Consider the following 15,971-nt stretch of genomic DNA (forward strand, 5'->3'; position numbering starts at 1 on the left):
ACCACAACAACAACAAACACAATGGAGGCATGGATGATATGGATGCATGAATTCAAAGGGGAGACAAGGTAATATCACATGAAATAACACATGCATATATAGCTCTCATAGCAATGACATCATGGACCCACACAAGAAGGTTCCAAATATGGCAAGTTACACTCTGGGGCATTACAAACTCTCCCACACTACAAAAAGATCTCGTCCCGAGATCTAGGACTGAAAGAACTCTAGGAATTCCGAATGGAGGTGATCCTCGCGTTCCGAAGTGGCCTCTTTATCGGAATGGTGTGAGCACTGCACCTTGAGAAACTTGATAGAATTGTTGCGGGTCTTGCGCTCAGTCGCCTCGAGAACCGCAACTGTATGCTCACGATAGGATAGGTCGGGTTGAAGGTCGATGTCTTCAAGATCAACTGTGCGCTCGGGAGTCTTGAAGCATCTCCGGAGCTGTCAGACAAGGAACACGTCATACACATTTGCAAAGTTGGAAGGGAGATCAAGTTGATAGGCAAGGTCGCCTCTCTTGCCAACAAATTGGAAAGGACCAACGAAACGAGGAGCAAGCTTGCCTTTGATGCCAAAACGCCGTGTACCCTTCATAGGAGACACTTTGAGATAGACGAAGTCATCGAGCTCATAAGACATGTCACGATGCTTGCTATCATAATAGCTCTTCTGACGGGACTGCGCTGCTCTGAGCTTATCCCGAATGACGCGACACATCTCTTCAACTTCTTCTATCAAGTCATTCCCAAGAATCTGACGCTCGCCGGTCTCGAAGCAGTTGAGCGGGGTTCGACACTTCCTGCCATAGAGAATCTCAAAGGGAGCTTTGCCTGAACTAGCTTGATAACTGTTGTTATACGAGAACTCAGCAAAAGGCAGGCAGTCTGACCACTTCATGCCAAAAGAAATGACACAGGCTCTCAGCACATCCTCAAGGACCTGATTGACTCTCTCCGCTTGTCCACTAGTCTGAGGATGAAAAGCTGTGGTGAATCGTATCTTAGTACACATCGCAGACAGAAAAGAGTCCTAGAACTTGGAAGTGAAGATACTTCCGCGATTCGAAGAAATCAACATAGGCACGTCGTGCAAAGATACTATCCTCGAAGTGTACAGCTCTGCAAGCTGAGCTGTCGAGATCGATTCCTAACTGGAAGAAAATGAGCCACTTTACTCAACTTGTCGATGATGACGAAGATGTTGGAATTATGCCCTAGAGGCAATAATAAATATAGTTATTATTATAATTCCTGTATCAAGATAACCGTTTATTATCCATGCTATAATTGTATTGAATGAAGACTCATTTACATGTGTGGATACATAGACAAAACACTGTCCCTAGCAAGCCTCTAGTTGGCTAGCCACTTGATCAAAGATAGTCAGTGTCTTCTGATTATGAACAAGGTGTTGTTGCTTGATAACTGGATCACGTCATTAGGAGAATCACGTGATGGACTAGACCCAAACTAATAGACGTAGCATGTTGATCGTGTCATTTTGTTGCTACTGTTTTCTGCGTGTCAAGTATTTCTTCCTATGACCATGAGATCATATAACTCACTAACACCGGAGGAATAGTTTGTGTGTATCAAACGTCGCAACGTAACTGGGTGACTATAAAGATGCTCTACAGGTATCTCCAAAGGTGTTCGTTGAGTTTGTATGGATCAAGACTGGGATTTGTCACTCCGTGTGACGCAGAGGTATCTCGGGGCCCACTCGGTAATACAACATCACACACAAGCCTTGCAAGCAATATGACTTAGTGTAAGTTGCGGGATCTTGTATTACGGAACGAGTAAAGACACTTGCCGGTAAACGAGATTGAAATAGGTATGCGGATACTGACGATCGAATCTCGGGCAAGTAACATACCGAAGGACAAAGGGAATGACATACGGGATTATATGAATCCTTGGCAGTGAGGTTCAAATGATAAGATCTTCGTAGAATATGTAGGATCCAATATGGGCATCTAGGTCCCGCTATTGGATATTGACCGAGGAGTCTCTGGAGTCATGTCTACATAGTTCTCGAACCCGCAGGGTCTGCACACTTAAGGTTCGACGTTGTTTTATGCGTATTTGAGTTATATGGTTGGTTACCAAATGTTGTTCGGAGTCCCGGATGAGATCACGGACGTCACGAGGGTTTCCGGAATGGTCCGGAAAGGAAGACTGATATATAGGATGACCACATTTGATTACCGGAAAGTTTTCGGAGTTACCGGGAATGTACGGGGAATGACGAATGGGTTCCGGGAGTTCACCGGGGGGGCAACCCACCCCGGGGAAGCCCATAGGCCTTGGGGGTGGCACACCAGCCCTTAGTGGGCTGGTGGGACAGCCCAAGAAGGCCCTATGCGCCATAGGAAGAAAATCAAAGAGAAAAGAAAAAAAAAGGAGGAGGTGGGAAAGGAAAGAAGGACTCCTCCCACCAAACCAAGTAGGCCTCGGTTTGGGGGGGGAGACCTTCCCCCCTTGGCTCGGCCGACACCCTTGGGGCTCCATGAGCCCCAAGGCAAGGCTCCCCCTCTCCCACCTATACATACGGAGGTTTTAGGGCTGATTTGAGACGACTTTTCCACGGCAGCCCGACCACATACCTCCACGGTTTTTCCTCTAGATCGCGTTTCTGCGGAGCTCGGGCGGAGCCCTGCTGAGACAAGATCATCACCAACCTCCGGAGCGCCGTCATGCTGCCGGAGAACTCTTCTACCTCTCCATCTCTCTTGCAGGATCAAGAAGGCTGAGTTCATCGTCGAGCTGTACGTGTGCTGAACACGGAGGTGCCGTCCGTTCAGCACTAGATCGTGGGACTGATCGCGGGACGGTTCGCGGGGCGGATCGAGGGACGTGAGGACGTTCCACTACATCAACCGCGTTCACTAATGCTTCTGCTGTACGGTCTACAAGGGTACGTAGATCACTCATCCCCTCTCGTAGATGGACATCACCATGATAGGTCTTCGTGCGCGTAGGAAATTTTTTGTTTCCCATGCGACGTCCCCCAACAGTGGCATCATGAGCTAGGTTCATGCGTAGATGTCTTCTCGAGTAGAACATAAAAGTTTTTGTGGGCGGTGATGTGCGTTTTGCTGTCCTCCTTAGTCTTTTCTTGATTCCGCGGTATTGTTGGATTGAAGCGGCTTGGACCGACATTACTCGTACGCTTACGAGAGACTGGTTTCATCACTACGAGTAATCCCGTTGCTCAAAGATGACTGGCAAGTGTCAGTTTCTCCAACTTTAGTTGAATCGGATTTGACCGAGGAGGTCCTTGGATGAGGTTAAATAGCAACTCATACATCTCCGTTGTGGTGTTTGTGTAAGTAAGATGCGATCCTACTAGATACCCATGGTCACCACGTAAAACATGCAACAACAAAATTAGAGGACGTCTAACTTGTTTTTGCAGGGTATGCTTGTGATGTGATATGGCCAACGATGTGATGTGATATATTGGATGTATGAGATGATCATGTTGCAGTAGATAATATCGACTTGCACGTCGATGGTACGGCAACCGGCAGGAGCCATAGGGTTGTCTTTATACTAATGTTTGTGCTTGCAGATGCGTTTACTATTTTGATAGGATGTAGCTTTAGTAGTAATAGCATGAGTAGCACGACAACCCCGATGGTGACACGTTGATGGAGATCATGGTGTGGCGCCGGTGACAAGAAGATCGTGCCGGTGCTTTGGTGATGGAGATCAAGGAGCACGTGATGATGGCCATATCATGTCACTTATGAATTGCATGTGATGTTAATCCTTTTATGCACCTTATTTTGCATAGAACGACGGTAGCATTATGAGGTGATCTCTCACTAAAATTTCAAGATGAAATTGTGTTCTCCCCGACTGTGCACGATTGCTACAGTTCGTCGTTTCGAGACACCACGTGATGATCGGGTGTGATAGACTCAACGTTCACATACAACGGGTGCAAAACAGTTGCGCACAGCGGAACACTCGGGTTAAGCTTCACGAGCCTAGCATGTGCAGACATGGCCTCGGAACACATGATACTGAAAGGTCGGTCATGAATCATATAGATGATATGATTAGCATAGGGATGCTTACCACTGAAACTATGCTCAACTCACGTGATGATCGGACTTGAGCTAGTGTAGGTGGATCATGAACCACTCAAATGACTAGATTGATGTACTTGTTGAGTGCGAGTTTAGTGAATAATTTGATTAAGTTAAACTCTAATTATGTTGAACATAGTCTAAGTCCACTTTGAATATATTTGTGTTGTAGATCATGGCTCACGCGACAGTCAGCCTGAATTTTAATACGTTCCTAGAGAAAGCTAAGTTGAAAGATGATGGAAGCAACTTTGTAGATTGGGCTCGTAATCTTAAGCTAATCTTACAACCTGGGAAGAAGGATTATGTCCTTAATGCTGCGCTAGGATATGAACCACCCGCTGGCTGATAAGGATGTTAAGAACGCTTGGTTAGCACGTAAGGAGGACTACTCAGTAGTTCAATGTGCAGTCTTGTATGGCTTACAACCGGGACTTCAACGTCGCTTTGAGCATCATGGAGCATTTGAGATGTTCCAGGAGTTGAAGTTTATCTTTCAGAAGAATGCCCGGATCGAGAGGTATGAGACCTCCGATAAATTCTATGCTTGCAAGATGGAGGAGAACTCGTCTGTCAGTGAACATGTGCTCAAAATGTCTGGGTACTCAAACCGTCTAGCTGAGCTAGGGATTGAACTCCCGCAACAGGCTATCACTGACAGAATCCTTCAATCACCGCCGCCAAGCTGTAAAGGCTTTGTGTTGAACTACAACATGCAAGGGATGAACAAGTCACCCGGCGAGTTGTTTGCGATGCTGAAAGTCACAGAGTCTAAACTCCGTAAAGAGCATCAAGTGTTGATGGTGAATAAGACCACTACTTTCAAGAGAAACGGCAAAGGCAAGAAGGGTAATTCAAAGAAGAGCGGCAAGCCTGTTGCCAATACGACTAAGAAACCCAAAGCTGGACCTAAGCCTGAAACAGAGTGTTACTATTGCAAGGGTATGGGTCACTGGAAGCGCAATTGCCCCAAGTATCTGGCAGATAAGAAGGCGGCCAAAGAAAAATCAGGTATATGTGATATACATGTTATTGATGTGTACTTAACCGGCTCTCGTAGTAATGCCTGGGTATTCGATACCGGTTCTGTTGCTCATATTTGCAACTCGAAACAGGAACTCCGGAATAGACGAAGGCTGGCAAAAGATGAAGTGACGATGCGCGTAGGAAATGGTTCCAAGGTTGATGCAATCACCGTCGGCACAGTTTCACTTCAGTTACCATCAGGATTAGTTATGAACTTGAATCATTGTTATTTAGTGCCTGGGTTGAGCATGAACATTATATCTGGATCTTGCTTATTGCGAGACGGTTACTCTTTTAAGTCAGAGAATAATGGTTGTTATATTTCTATCAGTAACATCTTTTATGGTCATGCACCCAATGTGAGAGGATTGTTCATATTGAATCTTGATAGCGATACACAGATACATAACATTGAGACCAAAAGAGTTATAGTTAACAATGATATCGCCATATTTTTGTGGCAGTGCCGCTTAGGTCATATTGGTGTAAATCGCATGAAGAAACTCCATGCCGATGGACTTTTGGAGTCACTTGACTTTGATTCACTTGACACGTGCGAACCATGCCTCATGGGAAAGATGACTAAAACTCCGTTCTCCAGAACAATGGAGCGTGCAAGTGACTTGTTGGAAATCATACATACCGATGTGTGTGGTCCGATGAGCGTAGAGGCACGCGGCGGATATCGTTGTTTTCTCACCTTCACTGATGATTTGAGTAGATATGGTTATGTCTACTTAATGAAGCACAAGTCTGAAACATTTGAAAAGTTCAAGCAATTTCAGAGTGAAGTTGAAAATCATCGTAACAAGAAGATCAAGTTCCTACGGTCTGATCATGGGGGTGAATATCTGAGTTTCGAGTTTGGTGCTCACTTAAGACAATGTGGAATTGTTTCACAGTTGACACCGCCTGGAACACCACAGCGTAATGGTGTGTCCGAACGTCGTAATCGTACTTTATTAGAGATGGTGCGATCTATGATGTATCTTACTAATTTGTCGTTATCGTTTTGGGGTTATGCATTAGAAACAGCTCCATTCACATTAAATAGGGCACCATCAAAATCCGTTGAGACGACACCATACGAACTGTAGTATGGCAAAAGGCCAAAGTTGTCGTTTCTTAAAGTTTGGGGATGTGATGCTTATGTCAAAAAGCTTCAGCCTGAAAAGCTGGAACCCAAAGCGGAAAGGTGCGTCTTCATAGGTTACCCAAAAGAGACAGTTGGGTACACCTTCTATCTCAAATCCGAGGGCAAAGTGTTTGTTGCTAAAAACGGAGCTTTTCTCGAGAAGGAGTTTCTCTCGACAGAATTGAGTGGGAGGAAGATAGAACTTGATGAGGTTGTCGAACCTCTCATCCCTCTGGATGGTGGCGCAGGGCAAGGGGAAACCTCTGTCGTTGCGACGCCGGTTGAGGAGGAAGTTAACGATGATAATCATGAAACTCCGGTTCAAGTTTCTGTCGAACCACGCGGGTCGACGAGACCACGTGCTGCTCCAGAGTGGTACGGTAATCCCGTCTTATCAATCATGTTGTTGGACAACAATGAGCCTGCAAACTATGAAGAAGCAATGGTGGGCCCAGATTCCAACAAATGGCTAGAAGCCATGAAGTCCGAGATAGGATCCATGTATGAGAACAAAGTGTGGACTTTGGAGGTACTGCCTGAGGATCTTTAAGAGGAAGACGGACGTTGACGGCAATGTGACCGGTTATAAAGCTCGACTTGTGGCAAAGGGTTTTTCACAAGTTCAAGGAGTTGACTACGATGAGATATTCTCACACGTGGCGATGCTTAAGTCCTTCAGAATCATGTTAGCAATAGCTGCATTTTTTGATTATGAAATCTGGCAGATGGATGTCAAAATGGCGTTCTTTAACGGTTTCCTTAAGGAAGAATTGTATATGATGCAACCCGAAGGTTTTGTCGATCCTAAGAATGCTAACAAGGTGTGCAAGCTCCAGCGATCCATTTATGGACTGGTGCAAGCATCTCGGAGTTGGAACAAACGCTTTGATGAGGTGATCAAAGCATTTGGGTTTATACAAGTGGTTGGAGAATCTTGTATTTACAAGAAAGTGAGTGGGAGCTCTATGGCGTTTCTAATATTATATGTGGATGACATATTACTGACTGGAAACAACGTAGAGTTTTTGGAGAGCATAAAGGATTACTTGAATAAAAGTTTCTCTATGAAGGACCTTGGAGAAGCTGCTTACATTCTAGGCATTAAGATCTACAGGGATAGACCAAAATGCCTGATAGGACTTTCACAAAGCACATACCTTGATAAAGTTTTGAAGAGGTTCAAAATGGAGCAGTCCAAGAAAGGGTTCTTGCCAGTTTTACAAGGTACGAGATTGAGTAAGACTCAGTGCCCAGCAACTGATGAGGATAGAGAGCATATGTGCACCGTCCCCTATGCTTCAGCCATAGGTTCTATCATGTATGCAATGTTGTGCACTAGACCGGACGTTAGCCTGGCCATAAGTATGGCAGGTAGGTTCCAGAGTAATCCAGGAGTGGATCACTTGACGGCGGTCAAGAATATCCTAAAGTACCTGAAAAGGACTAAGGAGATGTTTCTCGTGTATGGAGGTGACGAAGAGCTCGCCGTAAAAGGTTACGTTGATGCAAGCTTTGACACAGATCCGTACGACTCTAAGTCACAAACCGGATACATATTTAAACTTAATGGGGGTGCGGTAAGCTAGTGCAGTTCCAAGCAAAGCGTCGTAGCAGATTCTACATGTGAAGCGGAGTACATGGCTGCATCGGAGGCAGCTAAGGAGGGTGTCTGGACAACACGGGTGCCATTGCCTTAGCAAAGGAACCATGGTTTCACAAGAAGTCCAGACACATCAAACGACGCTTCAACCTCATCCGCGACTACGTCGAAGGGGAGGACGTAAATATATGTAAAGTGCACACGGATCTGAATGTAGCAGACCCGCTGACAAAACCTCTTCCACGGCCAAAGCATGATCAACACCAGAAATGTATGGGTGTTAGATTTATTACAATGTAATTCGCATGATGATGTGAGGGCTAGATTATTGACTCTAGTGCAAGTAGGAGACTGTTGGAATTATGCCCTAGAGGCAATAATAAGTATAGCTATTATTATAATTCCTGTATCAAGAAAATCGTTTATTATCCATGCTATAATTGTATTGAATGAAGACTCATTTACATGTGTGGATACATAGACAAAACACTGTCCCTAGCAAGCCTCTAGTTGGCTAGCCAGTTGATCAAAGATAGTCAGTGTCTTCTGATTATGAACCATGTGTTGTTGCTTGATAACTGGATCACGTCATTAGGAGAATCACATGATGGACTAGACCCAAACTAATAGACGTAGCATGTTGATCGTGTCATTTTGTTGCTACTGTTTTCTGCGTGTCAAGTATTTGTTCCTATGACCATGAGATCATATAACTCACTAACACCAGAGGAATACTTTGTGTGTATCAAACGTCGCAACGTAACTGGGTGACTATAAAGATGCTCTAAAGGTATCTCCGACGGTGTTTGTTGAGTTAGTATGGATCAAGACTGGGATTTGTCACTCCGTGTGACGGAGAGGTATCTCGGGGCCCACTCGGTAATACAACATCACACACAAGCCTTGCAAGCAATGTGACTTAGTGTAAGTTGCGGGATCTTGTATTACGGAACGAGTAAAGAGACTTGCCGGTAAACAAGATTGAAATAGGTATGCGGATACCGACGATCGAATCTCGGGCAAGTAACATACCGAAGGACAAAGGGAATGACATACGGGATTATATGAATCCTTGGCAGTGAGGTTCAAACGATAAGATCTTCGTAGAATATGTAGGATCCAATATGGGCATCTAGGTCCCGCTATTGGATATTGACCGAGGAGTCTCTCGGGTCATGTCTACATAGTTCTCGAACCCGCAGGGTCTGCACACTTAAGGTTCGACGTTGTTTTATGCGTATTTGAGTTATATGGTTGGTTACCGAATGTTGTTCAGAGTCCCGGATGAGATCACGGACGTCACGAGGGTTTTTGGAATGGTCCGGAAACGAAGATTGATATATAGGATGACCTCATTTGATTACCGGAAAGTTTTCAGAGTTACCGGGAATGTACCGGGAATGACGAATGGGTTCCGGGAGTTCACCGGGGGGGCAACCCTCCCCGGGGAAGCCCATAGGCCTTGGGGTTGCACACCAGCCCTTAGTGGGCTGGTGGGACAGCCCAAGAAGGCCCTATGCGCCATAGGAAGAAAATCAAAGAGAAAAGAAAAAAAAGGAGGAGGTGGGAAAGGAAAGAAGGACTCCTCCCACCAAACCAAGTAGGACTCGGTTTGGGGGGGGGAGACCTTCCCCCCTTGGCTCGACCGACCCCCTTGGGGCTCCTTGAGCCCCAAGTCAAGGCTCCCCCTCTCCCACCTATATATACGGAGGTTTTAGGGCTGATTTCAGACGACTTTTCCACGGCAGCCCGACCACATACCTCCACGGTTTTTCCTCTAGATCGCGTTTCTGCGGAGCTCGGGCGGAGCCCTGCTGAGACAAGATCATCACCAACCTCCGGAGGGCCGTCACGCTGCCGGAGAACTCTTCTACCTCTCCGTCTCTCTTGCTGGATCAAGCAGGCCGAGATCATCGTCGAGATGTACGTGTGCTGAACGCGGAGGTGCCGTCCGTTCGGCACTAGATTGTGGGACTGATCGCGGGACCGTTCGTGGGGCGGATCGAGGGACGTGAGGACGTTCCACTACATCAACCGCGTTCACTAACGCTTCTGCTGTACGGTCTACAAGGGTACGTAGATCACTCATCCCCTCTCGTAGATGGACATCACCATGATAGGTCTTCGTGCGCGTAGGAAATTTTTTGTTTCCCATGCGACGTTCCCCAAGAGAAGATGGCATCGTTACCCTTCTTGGACTTCGGAAACCCGGTGACGAAATCCATCTCAATATGGTCGAACTTCCACTCGGGAATGGGCAATGGATGCAAAAGAACTGCTGGACATTGATGCTCTGCTTTCACCCTTCGACATACATCACATTCATTTACGAACTGAGCAATCTCACGCTTCATGCGAGTCCACCAGAAGGTCTGTTTCAAGTCCTGATATATCTTGGAGCTTCCTGGATGTATTGAGAGCAGAGAGTTACGAGCTTCTGCCATGATAACCTTTCTGAGATCACCTTTCGTAACAACAAGACGATCCTCAAAAAATAACGTGTCTCTGGCATCAACACTGGAGCACCTATATTTGGGAACTCCCTTTGCCAACCCAATCTTAACTTTCGTCACCATTGCATCAAGAAGTTCTGCTGCTCGGACCTGATCTTCCAAGGTAGGAGAGATTTGAAGATTTGCAAGAAGTCCCTGAGATACTAACTGAAGGTTGAGCTTTCTGAAAGATTCACAAAGGTCAGGCTGGAGAGGCTTCAATTTGAGACTGTTGTAGTAAGCCTTCCTGCTCAAAGCATCTGCCACGACATTAGCTTTGCTTGGAGTGTACTCAACGCTCGGACTAAAATCTTGGAGCATTTCCACCCAACGAGTTTGCCGGAGATTCAGGTTAGGCTGGGTGAAGATGTACTTGAGACTCTTGTGGATCGGTGAAAACTTCAACCTTTTGTTCCAACAACAGGTGTCTCCAAGTCATCAGAGCATGTACCACCGCCGCCAACTCAAGATCATGCACAGGATAATTCTTCTCACTTGGATTCAAATGCCTCGAGGTATAAGCTACGACCTTCTTCTCTTGCATCAGAACTGCACCAAGACCTTGAAGAGAGGCGTCGCAGAACACTTGGTAAGGTTTGGAGTCCTCAGGAGGAACCAAGACTGGAGTAGAGGTGAGCTTCTCTTTGAGTGTGTCGAAGGACAACTGACACTCTGGAGACGAGACATACTTCACACCTTCTGAAGACTTGAGAGAGGCTTAGCAATCTTGGAGAAGTTCTCAACGAATCTTCTACAATGGCTTGCAAGCCCGAGAAAGCTTCGAAGCTGCTTCACATTTTGCGGAGGCTCCCACTCAACAATGGCCTGCACCTTCGATGGATCAACTTTGATGCCCTCGGCAGAGATGATGTGCCCAAGGTAGACAACTTATTTCAACCAGAACTCACATTTGGAAAAGTTGGCATAGAACTTATGCTCTCTCAGCTTATCAAGCACCAGCCTGAGATGTTCTTCATGCTCTTCCTGAGTTACCGAAAAGACCAGAATATCTCTGAGATACAGCAAGACGAATACATTCTTGAACGGAGAGAATATGTAGTTCATCATTCGACAAAATGTTGGTGGAGCATTTGCCAGACCAAAAGACATGACCGTATACTCATACAAGCCAAAACTTGTCCTGAAAGCAGTCTTTGGAATATCCTCTTCGCGAATGCGAATTTGATGATAGCCCATCCTGAGATCGAGCTTGGAGAAGACCTTAGCCCCTTTCAACTGCTCGAACAACTCATTAATGTTAGGAAGTGGATACTTGTTTCTGATTTTTTTCTTGTTCAATGGACGGTAATCGACACACAATCGGTCCGTGCCATCCTTCTTCTTGACAAACAATACTCCACAGCCTCAAGGAGACGAGCTTGGTCTGATCAGACCCAGACGCTCCTGCTCATCGAGTTGCCTCTTAAGTTCCTTCAGCTCTTCTGGACCCAATTTGTACGGCCGTTTGCACACAGGCTCAGTACCCTTTTCAAGCTCAATAACGAATTCAACTTCTCGATGCGGAGGCATTCCTGGCAGTTCTTCTGGAAACACATCTTCATATTCGCACACCACTCGGACTTGCGAAATTGGAATAATCTCACCCTTCTCATTTAAGGAAATTAGACGGATTGTGTCATTGCGCGCCGCGAATATAATCACGTCCTCCGAAGAGTGAGTTAGCTTCACTTCTTTAGCTTCACAATCAATCGATGCCTTCTTCATAGCCAACCAGTCCATACCAAGGATCAAATAAATCTCGGAATTGCCAAGGACAATAGGACACGCCCGAAAAGCATAACTACCCATCTTGACAAAAACATCCGGAACAACCCAACGAGAACTCATAAGCATCCCCGGAGAAACAATGCCTAATGACTTAGGCAACTCCTGAAGATGGAAATCATGATTTGCCACAAACGGATATGACAAGAAACAATGGGATGCACCAGAATCAAACAACACTTTTGCAAAAATATCATTGACGAGGAGATTACCCATAATCACATCTGACGAGTTCTCTACTTCAGCTGCATTCACCATATTGACTCTAGCAGACCTAAGGTTGAACTTCACGATAGCATTTCTTGGAGGTTCCCCTCCAGGAGGAGGCGGAAGACGCGGCTGAGAAGTGCACTTGTTGGCATAGTGACCCTTCTGCCCACACTTGTGACAAGTAACATCTGTCGGCTGACGGTACTGTGTCTGAGGAGGCCCTTGCTTCTGCGGCTGAAACCTCTGCTGGAAAGCTAGGTTGGGTGGGTGGGAAGAACCACGGCCACCTGATTGCTTGAACTGCTGCGTGCGCCAAGGAGGAGGAGGAGACACCCAATACTTCTTTTGCTTCTGAACCACTTGAGATGAGGAAGACGAGCTGGAATCTCTAAAGCGCTTCTTTGAATTTCCCACCCTGAGCAAAGCTGCCTCGGCCCTGAGAGCCAAGTTGTAGAACTTATCGAACTCCTCAGGATCGTGCAAAGCAAAGGCTAGCTGCAAATCCTCTTTCAAACAACCTCTGAACTGATAGATCTTGCTCTTCTGATCTGGAATGTCCTTCAAGGCATATCGGGATAGCTCATGGAACTCGATGTTGTACTTGTACACGGAGTTACCACCTTGCATCAAGCGCCTGAACTTCTCACGCATCTCCTCCACAAAGCTATACGAGATGTAGTGGGACCTGAAGTCTCTGCAGAACTCATCCCAAGTAATCAATCTAGCACCCCACGAATCCTTCAACTACTGCCACTAGATGGATGCTTGCCCCTTCAGCTGGAATGTTGCAAACTTGACGAAATCCTATGGACGGACATTGCTACACTCAAAGTGCTTGTTCATGTTGCGAATCCAATCCTCAGCATCAAACGGCTGGTCACACGATGTGAAGGTCTTCGGCTGATTTCACAGGAACTGACTCAGATTGCCAAACTGATTGCCACCATGGTTGAAGTTGCCTTGCTGCTGATTAGTCCTCTCTTGCAACAACTGTATCAGCATCTGAGTGTTTGCATTTGTAGCTGCCATCACCGCTTGCCAAGCCTCTGCAGGAGGAGGCGGCGGCGGAGGATTTTCTTGAGTAGGGGGTGGTGGCGGCATCTCAGCACCCTCACGACCTGGATTCTGACGAGTTGGTGGAGCCATCCTGAAGACAGACATCCTGAAGCTGAATAAAAAAGGCAGGAATATCTGAACAGGAATATTAGCAAATGCACTCGAAAAAAAATAGTAAGAATGCTTCCTCAAAGTGACTGTCGACAAAATTCCGATTAAGACCACTTGCAAACAAGTATGAGCTAGAACTGCTTGGAACAAACATATGATCGAGATTTCATCCGATATCTTCGTGGATAATATCGCACGGGCTCGAATTTACAGTAGCCATCCTGTGCAAGGTAGTCCACACGACTTACGAAGCATCCCCGAGTTGTAGCAAGCTACAATGACTCTTTAAGACACAACGAGAACCGCTGTAAGACGACCATGAACAAACGTACCCACTGAATGTCGAATCCCAACCTCACATCATGCATATGTAAGAAGATTGTCCTATAAGTCACTACTTGATATCCCACCTATGAATTCCCGAAATATCTGGTCATGCAATATGGTACACGGATACAAGGAGCAATTTTCACACAACTCCAATACTAACCCGTCCAATGTATCACATCCGTCAACACATAACCAGACTCTCGGACCTTCATCTACTACAGACCCTCGTGATCACAACGATACAAAGTATGGCAGTACTCCCGAACAATCTGCACTAGTACTGGGGACATCGGGGTTATCTTGCCACTACTAGTATTGAAGAAATTACGAACATCATTCATTCTGAGATACTCCGAAATCTGAATGATGGCGATGTGCACAAGAATCCCCTGTAGCTCAACTACCCGGAAGAAATCAAGGCAGACAGGAGGCACCAAGACAGAACTCCGTCACATCGATATCATATAGATTTCAACATACCCGCGTGATCCTAAAAAAATTGAGTGAGAAGAGGAGTAGAATTGAGATTTCCTAAGTCGAGAACCTCACCAGAGCATGGAAGAGGAGAAAAAAGAAACCTACTCTCCGATATAACAAAGACTCAAAACATTTAACTAGACTCGACTCGGCCAAGTACGATCACACAAAGGCTCCTATGGCCGTAAGGCTCTGATTACCAACTTGTAACGACTAAGATGCGGTCCTTTCAGATTTAGGGGGCGATGCCCCAAAATGGAAAGAGGCGCATCTATGCGTTTCGCAAGCAAGAGAAACATATCACATACATAATTTAAGAATGACAAATAGGGAATCGTTTGCCATCTCACATAGATAATATCAGAGTTTACATCCACACAGTTATTCAGACAAGGTAGTTCCGCTAAGGACTACATAACATAAGGAAAGGCTATGCCATCCCGCATGCTTGCCAACGATCACGACCACGACCTAAGTCTTCTGGATAGTTCATGTACACACGGTCGTTCTCCTCATCGTACTGCCACGCCAGCTGCGTACCATCTGGATCACCTATGTCGGGCGTACCTGTACCTGTTGGGGTGTTGAAGTAATCTGTGAGCCACGAGGACTCAGCAATCTATGACCCTGGTACCGAAACTAGTCAAGTTATTAGGTAAGGAAGGTTCAGTGTTTAGATTGCAGCATCCTAAGCATTTATGGTGGCTAACTTACGAAGATCATAGTTATAGTAGTTGTGGTCTATGTGAGCGGTCGAAGACTAGGTGATCACTAAGTGATCCTGAAAACCTACCTACGTCAAACATAACCCCACCGTGTTCCCGATCGAAGAGAGGTCTTCGAAGGGGACAATCACGGCTACGCACACAGTTGGTAGTTTTATTAGATTAAGTTCAAGTTATCTATTACCGGATGTTAACAAATAATCCATGTTGCCACATAACAGTGGGCATGGCTTTCCGAAATATTAAACCCTGCAGGGGTGCTCCAACTAGTCCATCACAAACGGTCACGAGCCGCAAAGTAATCCTCTATCATGAATCTCGTGATCTCGTCGGATTCCTTAGAGGAAAACCTCAACTCTAGGGAGAACCAAAGCTTCACCGGGATTCCTATACGCAAGATATATCGCTAAGGTAAGGTAAGACTAGCAGAACCTCCCGTCGTGTCGACGCCCCCGATAAGAGCCGCGTATCTCAGTCTCAGGACACGATGGATGAGCTACGCGCACGATGGCCTGATAGAAATCACTCAAGTTGCCCAGAGTTGGGCCCGCAGAGTGCCCTAGTTTGGACCAACACTCATGAGGAGCACTGGCCTGGGTTGTTGATTAATTCCTTGGGGTAGCTATTCCCTATGCAAATTATAATTAGCTGATTAGCAAATTAAAACCAATGTTGGTTCCTGCCGGACAAGTCTTAACACTACACGATTTATCAAGGGGGTCCCCATAACAACCCCGAACGTGTTAGGAACGAACAGTTATGGAATCAAACACCGGTAGCCGGAAACTAAGGTGGCAATAACGGAACAAAACACCCGGCAAAGGCTATGCCTTCCGTCATTTACCAAGTATATAGGTGCATTAATTAAATAACATATTTAAACATAATGATAACAAAACTCGTGTTATCACATGAG

Source organism: Hordeum vulgare, chromosome 6H, assembly GCF_904849725.1.
Source record: "Hordeum vulgare subsp. vulgare chromosome 6H, MorexV3_pseudomolecules_assembly, whole genome shotgun sequence".
Classification (NCBI taxonomy): Eukaryota; Viridiplantae; Streptophyta; class Magnoliopsida; order Poales; family Poaceae; genus Hordeum; species Hordeum vulgare.